Here is a 16,049-nt window from a genome sequence, read left to right on the forward strand (position 1 = left end):
TCTATGCCTCTTATCAGCTTAGAAACCTCTGTCAAGTCACCTCACATTCTCCTGCACTCCAAAGGGAAAAGCCTTGGCTCACTCAGCCTTTTCTCATATTGCATGTTCTGTAATCCAGGCAGCATCCTGGTAAATCTACTCTCCACTCTCTCTAAAGCTTCCACATCCTTCCTATAATGGGGTGGCTGTGATCTAACCAGAGTATTATAGAGTTGCAACATTAGCTCACGGCTCTTGAACTCCATCCCCAGACAAATGAAAGTCCATACTCCATTACTTCTGAACCACCCTATCAACTTGCCTGCCAACTTTGAGGGATCAATGGACTTGGACTCCAAGATCCCTCTGTTTGTTCCTGCACACTCCTAAGAATACTGCCATTAACCTTGTACCCTGTTTGAAGTTTAACCTCCCAAAGTGAATCACTTCACACTTTTAAAGACTGAACTCCATCTGCCACTTCTCAGCCCAGCTTTCCATCCTGTCAGTGTCCTGTTGTGATATACAACGACCTCCTATACTATGCACAGCACCAACAACCATCACGTCATCAGCAAACTGACTAACCGACCCTTCCACTTTCTCATCCAATTCATTGATAAAAATCATAGAGATCATGAGTCCCAGAAGATATCCCTGTGGAGCACTGCTGGTCACCGACTTCCAGGCAGCCAGCCCCTGCCTTTGTGATCCCATGCCTCCTGACTTTAATAATGAGCCTACTGTGCAGAACCTTGTCAAACACCTTACTAAAATCAATATACACTACATCCACTACCTTCATCGATTTGTTTTGTTACTTACTCGGAGAACTCAATCAGGTCAGGAGGCATGGTGTGTCCCTCACAAAGTCGTGCTAACTATCCCTGATCAGACTATGCTTCTCCAAATACTTGTAAATCCTGTCTCTAGCAATCCTCTCCAATGATCATGACTGATGTAACTATCACTAGTCTGTAATGCCCAAGGTTATCCCTATTAACATTTGCTAGTCTCCAAGCTCCTGGTACTACTGCTGTGCCCGTGAGGATGCAAAGATCATAGCCAGTGTGCAACAACCTCTTCCCTCACGGAGTTGTGGTCACTGTCTCCAGAATGCTCACCCACCCAGATCTGTCATCTGACCAGGTTCATTGCCTAGTTCCAGATCCAATATGGCCTCTCCACTAGATGGCCTGTCCATATATTGTGTCAGGAATCCGTCCTGGTGCACCTTACAAGTTCTCCCCCATCTAAACCTCTTACACTAAGGAGGTGCCAATCAATAACAGGGAAATTGAAGTCACCCCGTTATGCTTCTCATCTGCTTCTCCGTGTCTCTGTTGTCACTGGGGTGTCTATAGCATATTCCTAATAGAGTGATTGCTCCCTTCCTGTTTCTGACTTTGACCCATACTGGCACAGTAGACGATCACTTCACAACATCGTCCCTTTCTGCAGTGGTGATACAATCCCTGATTTGTAATGTCACTTTCCCACTCTTTTACCTCCCTCCCTGTCCCTTTTGAAACATTTAAACCCTGGACAATCAATCACCATTCTTGCCCTTGTGAGTCAAGTTTCTATAATGGCCACAACGTTGTAGTTCCACATGCTCACCCTTGTTCCTGATACTTGCAGTGGAGTAGACACATTTCAACCCATCCAGCTGACTATATCTATGTCCTATCCACCTCCTTATCTCCTCACAGTCTTTCTACACGTTGCTTCTATCTTTACACTAACTGTTCCATTCTCTGACCTATCACTCTGGTTCCCATACACCTGCCAACCAAGGTTAAACCCTCTTCCACAGTTCTCGTAAACCTTTATTGGTCCCCCTCGGGTTCAGGTGTAACCAGACATTTTTCTCCAGGTCATGTTTTTCCCAGCAGAGATCCTTATGATCCAGACACTTGAAGCCCTGTCCCCTGCACCAACTTCTCAGCCATGAATTCATCTGCAAGATCATCCTATTCTTACCCTCTCTGGCACTTGGCACAGCCAGCAAACCAGAGAACATGACCCTTGAGGTCCTGTATTTTAGCTTCCTAACAAGCTCCCTATATTTGCTCTTCAGGACCTCATTCCTTTTCCTATCTATGTTGTTGCTTCCAATGTGTACCATGTGTTTGGCTGCTCACACTCCTACTTAAGAATGTTGGAATATAAATCTAAATATGTAGTTTTTCCTAAGTTGCAGCAAAGACACACTACCTAACAAGTGATCTCATGCAACTTTTAATCCCGATTTGTCTTCATAAATGCTGCTGATGAAAGCATATGTGTCCTTATGTTGTGCTCGTAAACATTTAAATATTATTATGATCTTCCTTATCACAAAATGCCAGTTGGTACCAAGATTCACAGAGAGGCTAGTCCCCTAATTTTTCCCTTCTTGCACAGTCTACTTACGTATTAATAATCTGGATGAAAATGGAGGTGGTCTGATTAGAAAACTCAGTAAATCTGCAAATACACAAAGACTGTTGGAACTGTGGATAGAAAGGAAGGTTGTCAAAACATACTGTAGCTTGTTGATCAGTTGGAAATATGGGCAGAAAAATGCCTGATAAAGTTTAAACTAGGTAATTATGAGGTATTGCATCTACAGTGGTCAAATGCGAGAGGAAAATTGCAGCACCCATAAGAGCACTGGTGCACAGGCACAGAGGAATGTTTGGTTGCAAGTCTGTGGTTCCCTGAACGAGGCAACACAAGTGGATAGAGTAATGAAGAAGGCACTGGGTATGCTTGCCTTCATTAGTTGGATATTTGAGCATAAAACTCTGGAGGTTGTGTTGCAACAATATATAGTTGTAGTTAGGCCACGACTGGGGTATTGTATGAAATTCTGATTGTCATCTGACTGGGAGGATATGGAGATCTTGGAGGCTGTGCAGAAGCTGCCAGGATTAGCTGTGTGGAGAGGCTGCACGACATTGGACTGTTTTCTCTGGAACCTTGAACGCTGAGGGTGACCTGATAGAAGTGGATACAATTCAGAGAGGCACAGAAAGGGTCTTTTCCCCTGGGTTGAAATACCAAATTCTAGACTCCGGGACATGGCTTTAAGGTGATAACCAGAAATTTGAAAGTCAATTTGAGAGACAAGTTTCTTGTAATTGGAAAGTACTTGTAATACACTGCCAAGGAGGTGGTAGAAGCAGATGCAAACACATTATTTAAGAGGTATTTTAATAGACACAACAGCAAGCAGGGAATGGAAGGATACAGACCATGTGCTGGCAAATGAGATAAGTTAGATTGACATTATATTCAACACAGACATTGTGGGGTGAAAGTCCTGTTCCTGTGATGTATGTTTTCTGTTTTATGTTCTATAAATAAACGTAGATTCATTACTCAGATTTAAGTTCCTTTTCATTCTGGGATAATCACAGTCTAGCACTATTCTGCCCTTGTCCCTTGGGCACAAATTTGCATTTGTTAGGGTAGTTTTGACAGTGGATGGTAACCTAAAATAGTGAATTGGCATCCTTTTAGCATATCTCCTGATTATTATTTCCACTGAAATCCATGGAAGTAAGAATCAGAGAATAGGTAAAACAGTTTGCAGGTATACTATCACTCATACCACTGGGGAAAGTAAAATTCAACCCCATCAGCAACAATTGGGAAAATAAATTCAAGTTGATTTGTCCTCCTCAACATGACAAGTCACTGAGAAGGATTATAGTATTTTTGCGCATAGTCTCACCTAGCCAAACTGAGACTCTGAGCAAACCGGGAATCAATCTTTGTTTGGCCTTCGTGCTTTTGCAGTTCATCTACTTACAGGATAAACTCAATGAGCCATGAGAAACATTAGGATTAATATTTAAAGCAAAATCTTTTACGAGAATGACTGTATGGTGCTAGATTGAAAATGTTATGTTTTGCTTGAAGACAATTCAAGAACCTTATTAGAATTCATGCACAGTATTAATCTTCTGAAACTGAATATTCAGTGCAAAGAATGGACAGATTTAGAGAGTTGTGCAGTATGGAAACAGGCCCTTTGGCCCATCTCATTCATGCTTGCTAAAGTACTTTGCTGAGGTGGTCTCATTAGCCTGTTAAACCTTTTCTATCACTGGACAGTCCAAATGTTTAAACATTGTAACTTTGCCCCTACCACTTGCTCTGGCAGCTTACTGTATTTACCCACCCCTCCCTCTGTGGTAAAACCTGCCCTCAGGCCCGTTTTAACCTTTCTAGGTTCATTTTAATTCCCTCTAATTTTAGACTCCCCTCCCTGGAAGAAATCTGTGACCAGCATGCCTGTCTGTGCTCCACTGATGTAATGTAAGGCCTCAGATCAAAACGCTGTTTGTTCATTTCCTTCCATAGGTGCTGCCTGACCTGCTGAGTTTCTCAAATATTTTGTGTGTGTTACTCCAGATTTACAGTATCTGACTTCTCTTGTGTCATTGTTCACTGTGCAGGAGAGAAGAATCCCATCTAACCTCAATTTCTAACAGCAATACATTTGGTCTTGATGTAAGATTGGGTAATTTATGACAGGAAATATGTAATTCTTTTTGATATCTTAAGTTGTTAAGTCTACTACTTACTGACATTTTATAAAAGTATCTGGAAATTCCTGTATTCTTGGTCAGTTTAGAGCCCTATACGATCTTTAATCGAGGAAATAGAATTGGATGGACAGTAAAATAGTTGAATGCCTGATCTCATCTTGATTGGATGAGTTAGACTAACACTGTTGACGAAATTTCCTCAATTTCAATGTTACACTACAAGTTTTCTTCATAAGCTTCTAATCTGGTTCCCATTTATTGCAATTTTGCATGGGATCTTTCCAGGTTTGTATTGTAACTAAGGCACTTGCCAAAATCAAAAAGATTGTGTGTAAGATTGATACACTGAAAAATGTTAGGAGTAGCAGATTGTAGATCCAGGTAAACGTGCCAGATCTCCCTGAACTGTTCGTAGTGAGTCAGAGGATATTTTATTTTAAGTATTAGGAATGTTATGCCAGGTAACACATATAGTATGATAATCTATTTTTGTGAATGTTTTAAGTTTTCAATTAAGCTCTCTGGTAAATCTTTTTCTTCTGCCCTTTAACCCACACTCTCTCACACATTATTCTCGCAAATAAACACCTCATTTCTCTCAGTCCCCTTTAGAGGTCTTCCCTCCACTGTCTTACCCAGCGACTGTGTTACACTCATATTTACTGACGCACTGAAAACCACCTTTCTTTTGTGTAAAATAAAGGTTGTGGCGGAGAGTAGGATGAGGTCCACCATCGCTACATTGGAGCTTGGCCACAATGCTGGAGAAGCTTTAAGTGAGCAGCAAGAACACAGAACATACAACAATTGAGCACAGTACCGGCCCCTAGCCCACGACGTTGTGCTAACCAATGTAACTTTACTCCTCAATCAATCTAACTCCTCCCTTCTACCCAGCCCATAACACTCAGCTTTTCTTACACCCATGTGCCTATCTCTGTTAAATGTCACGATATGTCAGGGGAAAGAAATACAGCCAGGTGAAAGAAATACAGCCAGGTGATCAGACTTAACACACCCACAGTTCAGGAAGTCTGATCCCCTGGCCGTACTTCTACTCCCTGAATATGGGCAGAGACTGAAGACTGTAGCACCAGTAGTGAGGTCCAAGAAGGTGTGGACCAGGGAGGTACAGGATTGCTTTGAGTCGGTGAACTGGAGTGTATTCAGGGAGTCCTCTTCAAGTCTGAATGAGTATGCCACAACTGTCACTGACTTCATTAAACCTGTGTGGATAAGTGTGTGCTAAGAAAACTTACTGTATGTTCCCAAATCAAAAGCCGTGGAAGAACCAGGTGGTTCAAAGCCTGCTGATTTAAGTCCGGTGATCCAGGTCTGTATAAGAAGATAAGGTATGAATTGCAGAGGGCTATTTCAAGAGCCGAGAATCAATTCCGGGAGAGATTAACGGTGACATCGGATGCACGTCAACTCGGGCAGAGTTTGCAGCCATTGCTTCCTACAAAGCAAAACCCAACATCATGAATAACAGTGATGCTTCACTGCCAGACGAGCTCAATGCCCTTTATGCTCGCTTTGAAAGGGAGAATAAAACCAAGCTATGAGGATCTCTGTAGCACCCAGTTGCCCTGTGATCTCTGTCTTGGAGGCTGACATCAGCCTGTCTTTCAAGAGGGTGAATGCTTGCAAGGTGGCAGGCCCCGATGGAATCCTGGACAGGCTCTGAAAATCTGTCCTTAACCAACTGGCGAGAGTATTCAAAGACATTTTCAATCTCTCACTGCTACATTCAAAAGTTCCCACCTGCTTTAAAAGAGCAACAGTTATACCAGAATCCAAGAAGAATAGCATGATCTGCCTTAATGACTGTCGTCCAGTAACACTCACATCTACAGTGATGAAATGCTTTGAGAGGTTGGTCATAGCTAGAATCAACTCCTGCCTCAGGAAGGACCTGGAGCCGCTGCAATTTGCTTATTGACACAATAGGTCCACAGCAGATGCAAGCTCAATGGTGCTCCACGCAGCCTTGGATCACCTGGACAATGCAAATACCTATGTTAGGATGTTGTTTATTGACTATAGCTCAGCATTTAACACCGTCATTCCCACAGTTCTGATCAAAAAGCTACAGAACCTGAGCCTCTGTACCTCGCTCTGCAACTGGATCCTCGACTTTCTAACCAGAAGATCACAATCTGTGCGGATTGGATATAGCATTTCCACCCCACTGACAATCAACGCTACCACACTACAGGGCTGTGTGTGCCCACTGCTCTGCTCTCTCTACCCCCACAGCTGGGCGTAGCTCAAGTGCCATCTACAAATATGCTGATGGTACAACCATTGTTGGCAGAATTTCAGATGGTGATGAAAAGGCGTACAGGAGCGAGATACACCAGTTAGTCGAGTGGTGTCACAGCAACAACCTTGCACTAAAAGTGAGCAAGACCATAGAACTGATTGTGGACGTTAGGAATGGTAAGATTAGGGAACACAAACCAATTCTCATGGAGTGATCAGAAGTGGAGAGATTGAGAAATTTCTAATTCCTGGTTGTTAAAATCTGAGGATCTAACCTGGACACAACATATTGATGCAGTTATTAAGAAGACAAGACAGCAGCTTCAATTCAGTAGAGTTTGAGGAGATTTGGTTTGCCAACTAAAACACACAGAAACTTCTACAAATGTTCTGTGGAGAGCATTCTGACTGGCTGCATCACCATCTGGTACAGTGGGGGGGGGGGGAATTCTGCACAAGATTGAAGTAAGTTGCAGAAGCGTAAAGTTAGTCCGTTCCATCAGGGGTACTAGCCTCTGTAGTATCCGAGACATCTTCAAGGAGCGCTGCCTTTGGATGGGAGTGTCCTTCATTGAGGATCCCCACCACCCAGGATGCCCTCCTCACATTGTTACTGTCGGGAAGGAGGTACAGAAACCCAAAGGCTCACTCAGCAATTCCGGAACAGCTTCTTCTCCTCTACCACCTGATTTCTAAATGGGCATTGAACCCGTGAACACGACCTCATTATTTCTGTTATTTGCACTACTTTAGCTTAATTATTTAATAGACATAAATATACTTAATGTAACTCACTTTTTCTCTATTTATTTATCATGTATTTCATTGTACTGCTGTTGTAAAGTTAACACATTTCAAGAAATATGCTGGTGATATTAAATCTGATTCTCTACCAGCCTTTACCACCATCCCTGGGAGTACATTCCAGGCACCCACCAAAAAAAAATCTACTTTTGACATTTGCGCTAAACTTTCTTCCATTCATCTTGATTGGATGTTCTCTGGTATTGGCCACTGCTGCCCTGGGGAAAAGGTGCATGCAGTCCACTCTGTATTTGCCGAACGATTTTATGCATCTCTATCAAGTCTCCTCTCATCCTCTGTCACTCCAAAGATAAAGCACCCTGGCTCACTTAACCTTTCCTCATAAGCCATGTGCTCTCAATCAGGCAACGTCCTGATAAATCTCTTCTGCATCATCTCTAAAATTTCCACATCCTTCCTACAATTAAGCAACCAGAAATGCTCCAAATGCGATCTAACTAGATTTTATAGATCTGTAACGTTACCTTCCAGCTCTTGAACTTAATCCCCCAACTAATGATGGTCATCCTCCCGACTTGCACAGCAACTTTGAGGGATCTCGGACTTGGACCACAAGATCCCTCTATTCCTTGACACTATAAGAATTCCACCATTAACCTTGTACTCTGCCTTCAAGTTCAATCTTTGAAAGTGTATCACTTCACACTTTTCCAGATTGAACTCCATCTGCAACTTTTCCGCCCAGCTCTGTATCCTGCCTGTAGCCTGTTGTAACCCATAACAACACTAAGTTGTGGGAAGGGTTGAAATGAGGGAGGGCATTGGAATTGAAACATAAGAGAGTTTGACCCAGTCTGGGATGAACAAGGGTTAGACAGTTGAATCTTGGAATAAGATTAGATATGGGTATTTAAGCAGTTAATAGAATTGAGGTCTGAAGCCACTAAAGAAATTATCTGGGCTCTTACAACCACAGGATGAATCAGAACAATATGCAGAAAGCCTGAAATCTGCCATGATCAGCTTTTATTCTCTGAGAGTCAACTATAGCTGTGATGCTGGGGTCACTGGAGCATCAAAAGACAAAATGAGCATACTGCACGACCATGCTGGAATCAGCAGACAGGACAGCAGGAATACAGGCAGGAAAAGCTAATAAGCAAAGGGAAGAGCTAGGAAACATGGAGCAGAAAATGGATAAGAAAGCTGTGGTGCAGGAAAGCTTGGAAACGTTCAAACTACATGGATTTGGAGGGGCAGGCTCCGTTTCGTTTCCCTCTCTTACTGGATGCAACTCCAAAGTTGACATTATCTTTAATGTTGCCAGTGCAGCAGGAATAAAGTAGAAGGAAACCAGTGAAGAGGGAAGTTTCTAGCACTCCGAGGAAAGGATGGCCACCTAGGTGGAATAGGAACTCTCTGACTACCGACGACAGAGAGGGGAACACCAAGGATTGTTGGAGAGCACATCTCAGAGAGGAAGCTGTGGCAGTTTAACAAGTGTCTCAACACAGTTTGAGCCACCACACTAAATCCATAAGGGCAGGAAAATGGGTGAAGTGACTGAGCTGAGAAACATGACCAGTGAGCCAGGAAGCATTTGGATGCTAAGAATGTAAGAAATAAAAACAAGAGTAGGGATTTTGGTCCTTTGTGACTGCTATAAGATTATGGTTCACCTTATACCTCAGTGTTACTGTCCTGCATCATTTTCTTCAATTATTATTTCATTCACCTAATGTCTGAGCATTGAAACACCCTCAGCCTCTTACACAGAGCATTCCAAACATTCACTGCTGCCTCGGGCAAGAAGTTGTCTCTTCTCTCAATTATGAATGGTCGTCTCTTTATTCTGAGACTCCATCAGTCAAGAGAAACATCATTGCCATTTCTACAATGCCAACACCTCAGAATAATTTTGTACGTTTCAATACAATCACCTCTCATTCTTCTAAAGTAAAGAGAATATAGGCCCAGAGTGTTTAACAAAGTTCACATAGCACATGCTTCACCTGAACAGCCCCCCCCCCAACTTCTTATTTCTAAAATCTCAGAACTCAGCACGCTCTGAGAACCAGCATCACAAGTGATTTGCTGTGAAATACCGACAAAGGGATACTGTAGCATTTCTATCTCCACCATCGTGGATGCTCTGAGGATCAGCATCAATACCTGGTCCCAGAATCATACCACTTCCCATTCCCTTTTACTTGCATTTATCCTGTCATCTTATGGATATCCTCTGTGTACTCAGCCTCAGTACCCAGCTGATATTTAACCTCCTCTAAATAACAACAATCTACTTGTGTTGCCAGTTGCATTGCAAAATAACTTTAAAAGAAATAGGAAAACAATGAAAATACTTTGGGATGGGCAGAAGTGAGAAGTGCAACAAGAGCATAGCAGAAAAGTGACAAGCAACAGAACAAAGTAAGGATTTGGAAAAGGCTAATTTTTTTTACATATTGTATACAGGCAGTCTCTGGGTTACGGACGAGTTCCGTTCCTGAGTCCGTCTTTAAGTCGGATTTGTACGTAAGTCGGAACAAGTACATCCAGTATTATTTAGCGTCAGTTAGTCAAACGTTTGTCTTAGTATATAGTATATATTTTACCTTTCTATGCATATAAAACACTTAAGAAACATATGTATTCCAATAATTAAACCACTGCGTTGCTTAGTAATAATTGTAGCTTTCATCGAGGCAGGGCCTTTCACATGCTCCATTATTCTCACTTTATCTTTTATCCTTTAAAATTGTTCCCATCATTGACTGACTGTAGCCTAACACATTTCCAATGACATTTCACCTCTTTCCAAACGCTTTATTATTTCCACTTTATTTTCAATTGTGTTCGCTTCCCGTCAATGGAACAGAAACACTGTGGACCGCGGGTCCCGAGCTCCGCTGGGTCCTAAGGACCACTGCTCTGAAATCTCCGGGTTCTAAACTGCACCACACTGAGACAGGTTAAATGGGACAAGTGGGGGCTGTGCTGGGTTTGGGTATTTGAGCCTCCACGATATTCCGCGTAAGAATTTAAACTGTAGGTGGCAGTGTTTTTTTCTTTACGAGGTCGAGTTGCAAGCTCGAAATCAACCCGTGCCGGGTTGGTATGGGAGTCACTGGATCGGCATCAACCCAGCGTGCTTGGGAGCGGTCTGTCTTGAGCCCGGCGCTGATCTCAATATGCCTCCAGCCGACCGGAAAAGGTGGGGGGGTGGGGTCAGGATGAATCTTGCTAAGAAAAATTTAAGCCAAATACAAAGTTACACACTCAACACAGTGTCAACAGCAATGACTTAAAATGGCGGACGGTGTTCTCCTTTCTAGGTTCGTAAGTACGAGTTGTCCATAAATTGGACGTTCATAATTCGGGGACTACCTGTATATAAATTACCAGTAATTTAATAGTCCATTATGAAACAACACATTTTATAATTTATATTTAATTCCACACAGTTGCATCAGTTTCTAAAATGGCAGTTTTAAAGAATCTACAAAACTTTGTGTTACACACAAATGCTGGAGGAACTCAGCAGGTCAGGTAGCATCTATGGAAATGAATAAACAGTTAACATTTCAGGCTGAGACACTGACAGTTTATTCATTTCCATTGATGCTGCCCAACCTGTTGCATTCCTTCACCATTTTGTGCGTGTCGCTCAAAATTTTTTAGCATATGCAGAATCTCGAGTATAAAAATTTCCACCAAGTAGAATTTTAATACAGTGGTAAGATTTTGGTAATGGGATCCAAATTGAGGAAGCAGAGTCTCAAAGATCTCCAATGGAATTTTTTTACGAAATCCCGTAACTGGATCACTTACCAGCAAAGATAGAGAGGTCCGTTGAAGTCTGATGGTACTATTTTTTTAAAGTATTTATTGATAAAGGGCACAAAAATAAGATTAATCCAAACATACAGATAATATACGTCATCAATACTAAATCTAAAGTGCAGGTATAATAATAACCAATAAGAAATAGCTCTATCATTGTCTAGGGGATAATGTATTGTCCGATGGAAAGATAACAGTCACTGTTAGTTCGTTCAAGCTGTAGCGTTTTTGGGTTTAAGAGCGAGGCAGTTTAAACTTGTCCAGGTCTTTTATGATGCCAATCCGTTGAGTCAAGGGAGTGGGTTCCCCGTTGTTAGCTAAAAGCCGTTTTCCATGGTTTCAGCCACCAATTCCAGCAACGGAACTGAACGCACGTGGCCTCCTTCAGATGACTTCCTGCTGTTACGTGGTCGCTTAACATTTCTTCTGGTGCATCTGAGGGACTGTTCCTACAGACCCTCTTTTATCCTGACTCGCAGGGTCATAGATGTCAATCAGGTTGGGGGTGATGCAATCTCTCCCTCAACCAGCCCACTTTGCCTGAGGGCGTTCACGTAGCATAGTATCTCAATCTACAAAATTGTCTCCAAGAGACAATGGCCATGTCCCATAGCTTTACATCGCCGGGGAAACGAGACAGTCTGCATGTCTCTTCTCCCATTTCCTGGGCCCCTTGACCCCACCCAACAGTGATCTTGCGATTCTCACAGAGGGGGTTGCAGATGTAACAAATTAAAGTATAGATGACCAATAATCAATTCTTGCAGCAGAACTTTTGAACACAGGTGGGCATGTGATGCTCTAATCAGTCAACATGCCCAGAAGGATTCACAGCATAAACAATTTTAATCATTCAGGCTCATTAATATGCTGCTTGCAAAACACCTAACCTGCCATGAAATACACTGGAAGGCTGTGAAAAATCTGACATGCCTGAGACAACAAATCAGGCACAGTTAGGTGCGGACTGGGGCTCTGCAACCACAACATGTCACTGCTAGTAGGTTCAGTCCTGCACTCTGTCACAGCTGACTAGCTAACTGCTTCAGTTTTATCTTCCCTCTCATTGAATACCAGTGAACTCAATTGCAGAGAAAAGTCACTCAAAATTAAAGGAAAAAATCCAACAAGATTTTACTGGATTCCTTAGCAGGCAAGGTGCAGGGAAAGTCAAAATCCAAAATAAAACCATGAACTAGAGTTTCAGAAATTAGAGATCATACAAACAGAAACAATACCTCACTTACAAAAGACAATAGTCATACTGAGCAAAGAAACCGGGGACAAGGAACTCATATTGGGCTCTAAACAAGGCACAGGTGATAACAATGAACTAACAATTAGCCTGATTGGCAGGTGGACAGGAAAGGGTTGGCTTTCTCATCTCTGCCTCCCTCTGGTGGCCAGTTCAAGGTGTGACAAGCTCAGGTGCTGTCAATATGGATTTTGAATATTCTCCCTGTGGCCACATGGATTTCCTCATTTCCTCTCACATCCCAAAGCTATGAAGTTGGTAGGATAATTGCCACTAGAGACTGCCCCAGATGTGTAGGTGAGTTGTAGAATGTGGGGTAATTCTGGGAGGGCACTGTTTTAAGGTGCTTGAAAGTAGGTACAGAGGAGATGTCAGGAGTAAGTTTTTTATGCAGAGAGTGGTGAGTGTGTGGAATGGGCTGCCGGCAACAGTAGTGGAGGCGGATACGATAGGGTCTTTTAAGAGATTCCTGGATAGTTACACAGAGCTTAGAAAAATAGAGGGCTATTGGTAATCTTAGGTAATTTCTAAAGTAAGTACATGTTCGGCACAGCATCGTGAGCCGAAGGGCCTGTTTCTAATTGATGAGAATATAAGGAGAATAAAACAGGATTAGTGTAGGATTGATGTAAGTGGGTACATGATGGTCAGTATGTATTTGATGGGTTGAAGATCCTGTTTCTTTGCTGTATAACTGATGTCAGTAAGTCACTCAATTTTAACTGTCCATTCCCTGTAATTTTTCTGAGAAGAGGAACTTAACTGTCTTCCTCCACCTCTTTTCCTCAGTATACTGAGGATAGATGTGTTCTGTATGGAGACTGAGCAATTTGACACTGTATTCTTTTGTGTGTAGAAGACAGGAGAACCCACTTAATTTTCAGGACTCAATATATGATAAAGGGAGGACGTTTCCCTTGACCAGGGAATCTAGAACCAGAGGTCAGAAAGAGTGTTTTCCATTGGCTTTTTGTGTCATTTAAGTTGTTCTTTGGGCTAAACTAAAGCTCATTTATAATGTTTAGTTTCTGCTCTGAAACTGTCTGATGAAAGAGCTGTTTACTTCCAGACTGGCAAATCTAATTCTACTGGTAAGCACGTTCACCTGTGAATCTGGGCTTTATCAAGTGCTGCCGGGACCCCAATGAAAAGCTAACTCTTAATGTAAAGGGAACATTCCAATGGTGTAATCTAGTTTTAGAGGTCCTGTAGGTTTTAAACATTCAAATGCCAGAACATGATTGATGTATAAAGTGATGATTGCTTTTGCAAATGAGAACACCGCTAAAGTTAAAAAAGAAATGCTGCAAACACAAAGGAAGCCAGTTCCTGTCTGTGGAAAACAGGGCTGTAGTGTCAGGTTAATAGCCTTTTATCAAAACAGGGAAATGTTAGGACTTAACAGATTTTAAAGGTGCAGAGTTTGGTACATGATAGGGCCATTCTATAATGGCTAAATACAATATGCTGTCATTGCATTATACCACCTTATACTATTAATACAGTGCTAATTAAGGATAAACTTACAGGAAAATGTATTTTATATGATGCTCACATGGCAGTCTCTTCCACGCTGGGCCGATTAAACGTAGATTCAGTGATTGCTTTACAGAACACAAGTTGACCCTCTAGTGCTTGTCACTTTATTTTTTACTCTCTCACAAGCTGAATGGAAATTTGAGCAACAGCTCTTCACCTTTTGATTACAGAGTCGACACTGAATTCACTAATCTCAGGTCATAAGCAATTCTTTTCTGTTCTTCCCAACAGTGTGTACTGTATGCTTCCTGCAGACCTATGCTTTGTTACTTTACTTGTCCCAGTAGTTTCCTCCTCTTGGGCTTGAGAATAACTTGCTCCCGGTCCGAACTGTTGTTACTAAGGTGGCTGATAGGAGGCACACTGACTCTGCTAATGGAGGACAATGATGTTGGTTCACTTATCCTGCCTGTTGATTCTGAGGATTTTACAAAAGCTGCATTGCTGATATCTGTACCGTGCACTGAGATGCCGCCTCAATGATGGTACATGTGTTCAAAGGTAAGCGATCAAACTCAGAGCTCAGTTGTGAGTCTTGCTCTTCAAACACACTTTTCCTCAGCTGGCCAAAGGGTGTGCAGAGCACAGAATGTGAATTGATCTTCACTGAGAAGGAACACCCAAAATATGAGGGCAGGGTTCATGTTTCCCAGGCTCTTGATGTAAATGTTCGTTGTTTGAGGACAGGATTATATTGCAGCAGTTGGTTGGTAGAAGACCTTTGTTTTGTGTTTATTAATTGGAGCCCCATTCTCCGCAACGCCAGTGAACGATTCAGCAATGACTTTCTGTTTGGTTTTGGAGCAAAGTGCAGTTCAGTGACCGAGGTCAGAGTGACCTTGAGTAATGTTGATGAAGATCCAACAATCACCTTTGTCCTGTACACAGGCTCCTTTCCAGTGAGCTAAAGTACAGGGCAATGGCACCTTTGTCCTGTACACAGGCTCCTTTCCAGTGAGCTAAAGTACAGGGCAATGGCACCTTTGTCCTGTACACAGGCTCCTTTCCAGTGAGCTAAAGTACAGGGCAATGGCACCTTTGTCCTGTACACAGGCTCCTTTCCAGTGAGCTAAAGTACAGGGCAATGGCACCTTTGTCCTGTACACAGGCTCCTTTCCAGTGAGCTAAAGTACAGGGCAATGGCACCTTTGTTGCAGGTAAGGTGCAGCATTCAGTGAGTAAGATTGAAAAAAACTGTTGGGCATTTCAGTCCTTCTTGACACATGTCTGTTCTGAGTTTGGATCCCTGTGGAAAAGACCATGTCTCATTAATAGTGGTTAGCAAGACGCCATTTCAGCTCGGAGTTCGATGTCGGCACCGTCCATATAGAATCTCTGTGCATCCTCCCCGCGGAATGTGTGGCTTTTCCCCACAGTCTGAATAAGTACCAGACAGGTTAGTTGGTCATTGTAAATTGTCCTGTGATTAGGTCAGGGTTAATTGGGGTTGCTTGGGATGCTGGGACAGTAGGGCTTGAAGAGCCAGAGGGCCAACTCACCACTAAATAAATAAAATACTTAAGCTGGTACACATTGGAAATGAATTTCGGTGTATATAGGCACATACAGACAGGAACATTTCCCATTGTTCCCCTCCATGGACTCAGTCCATACTTCTCACTGCCTGAGTAACACATCCAGCATAATCAAAGACCCCAGCCACATTCTCTCTTCTCCCTTCTTCCATCAGGCAGAGACACAAAAGCCTGACAGCACATACCACCAGGCTCAGGGGCAGTTTCTACCTCAATGTTGGAAGACATTATGAGACAATACATTATGAGACCATAAGATACAGGAGCAGAAACAGGCCATTTGGCCCATCAAATCTGCTCTGCCATTCAATCATGGACTGATCCAAT

The 16,049-nt window shown here is 42.5% G+C and overlaps 1 protein-coding gene across 2 annotated transcripts in view; it reads left to right on the plus strand.

The window, feature by feature from the left end:
- Positions 1-16,049, plus strand: part of LOC132395570 (E3 ubiquitin-protein ligase HECW1-like) — a 437,822-nt gene that overhangs the window by 200,155 nt on the left and 221,618 nt on the right. The gene's annotated exons all lie outside the window — the stretch shown is intronic.

Source organism: Hypanus sabinus, chromosome 6 (assembly GCF_030144855.1).
Source record: "Hypanus sabinus isolate sHypSab1 chromosome 6, sHypSab1.hap1, whole genome shotgun sequence".
NCBI lineage: Eukaryota > Metazoa > Chordata > Chondrichthyes > Myliobatiformes > Dasyatidae > Hypanus > Hypanus sabinus.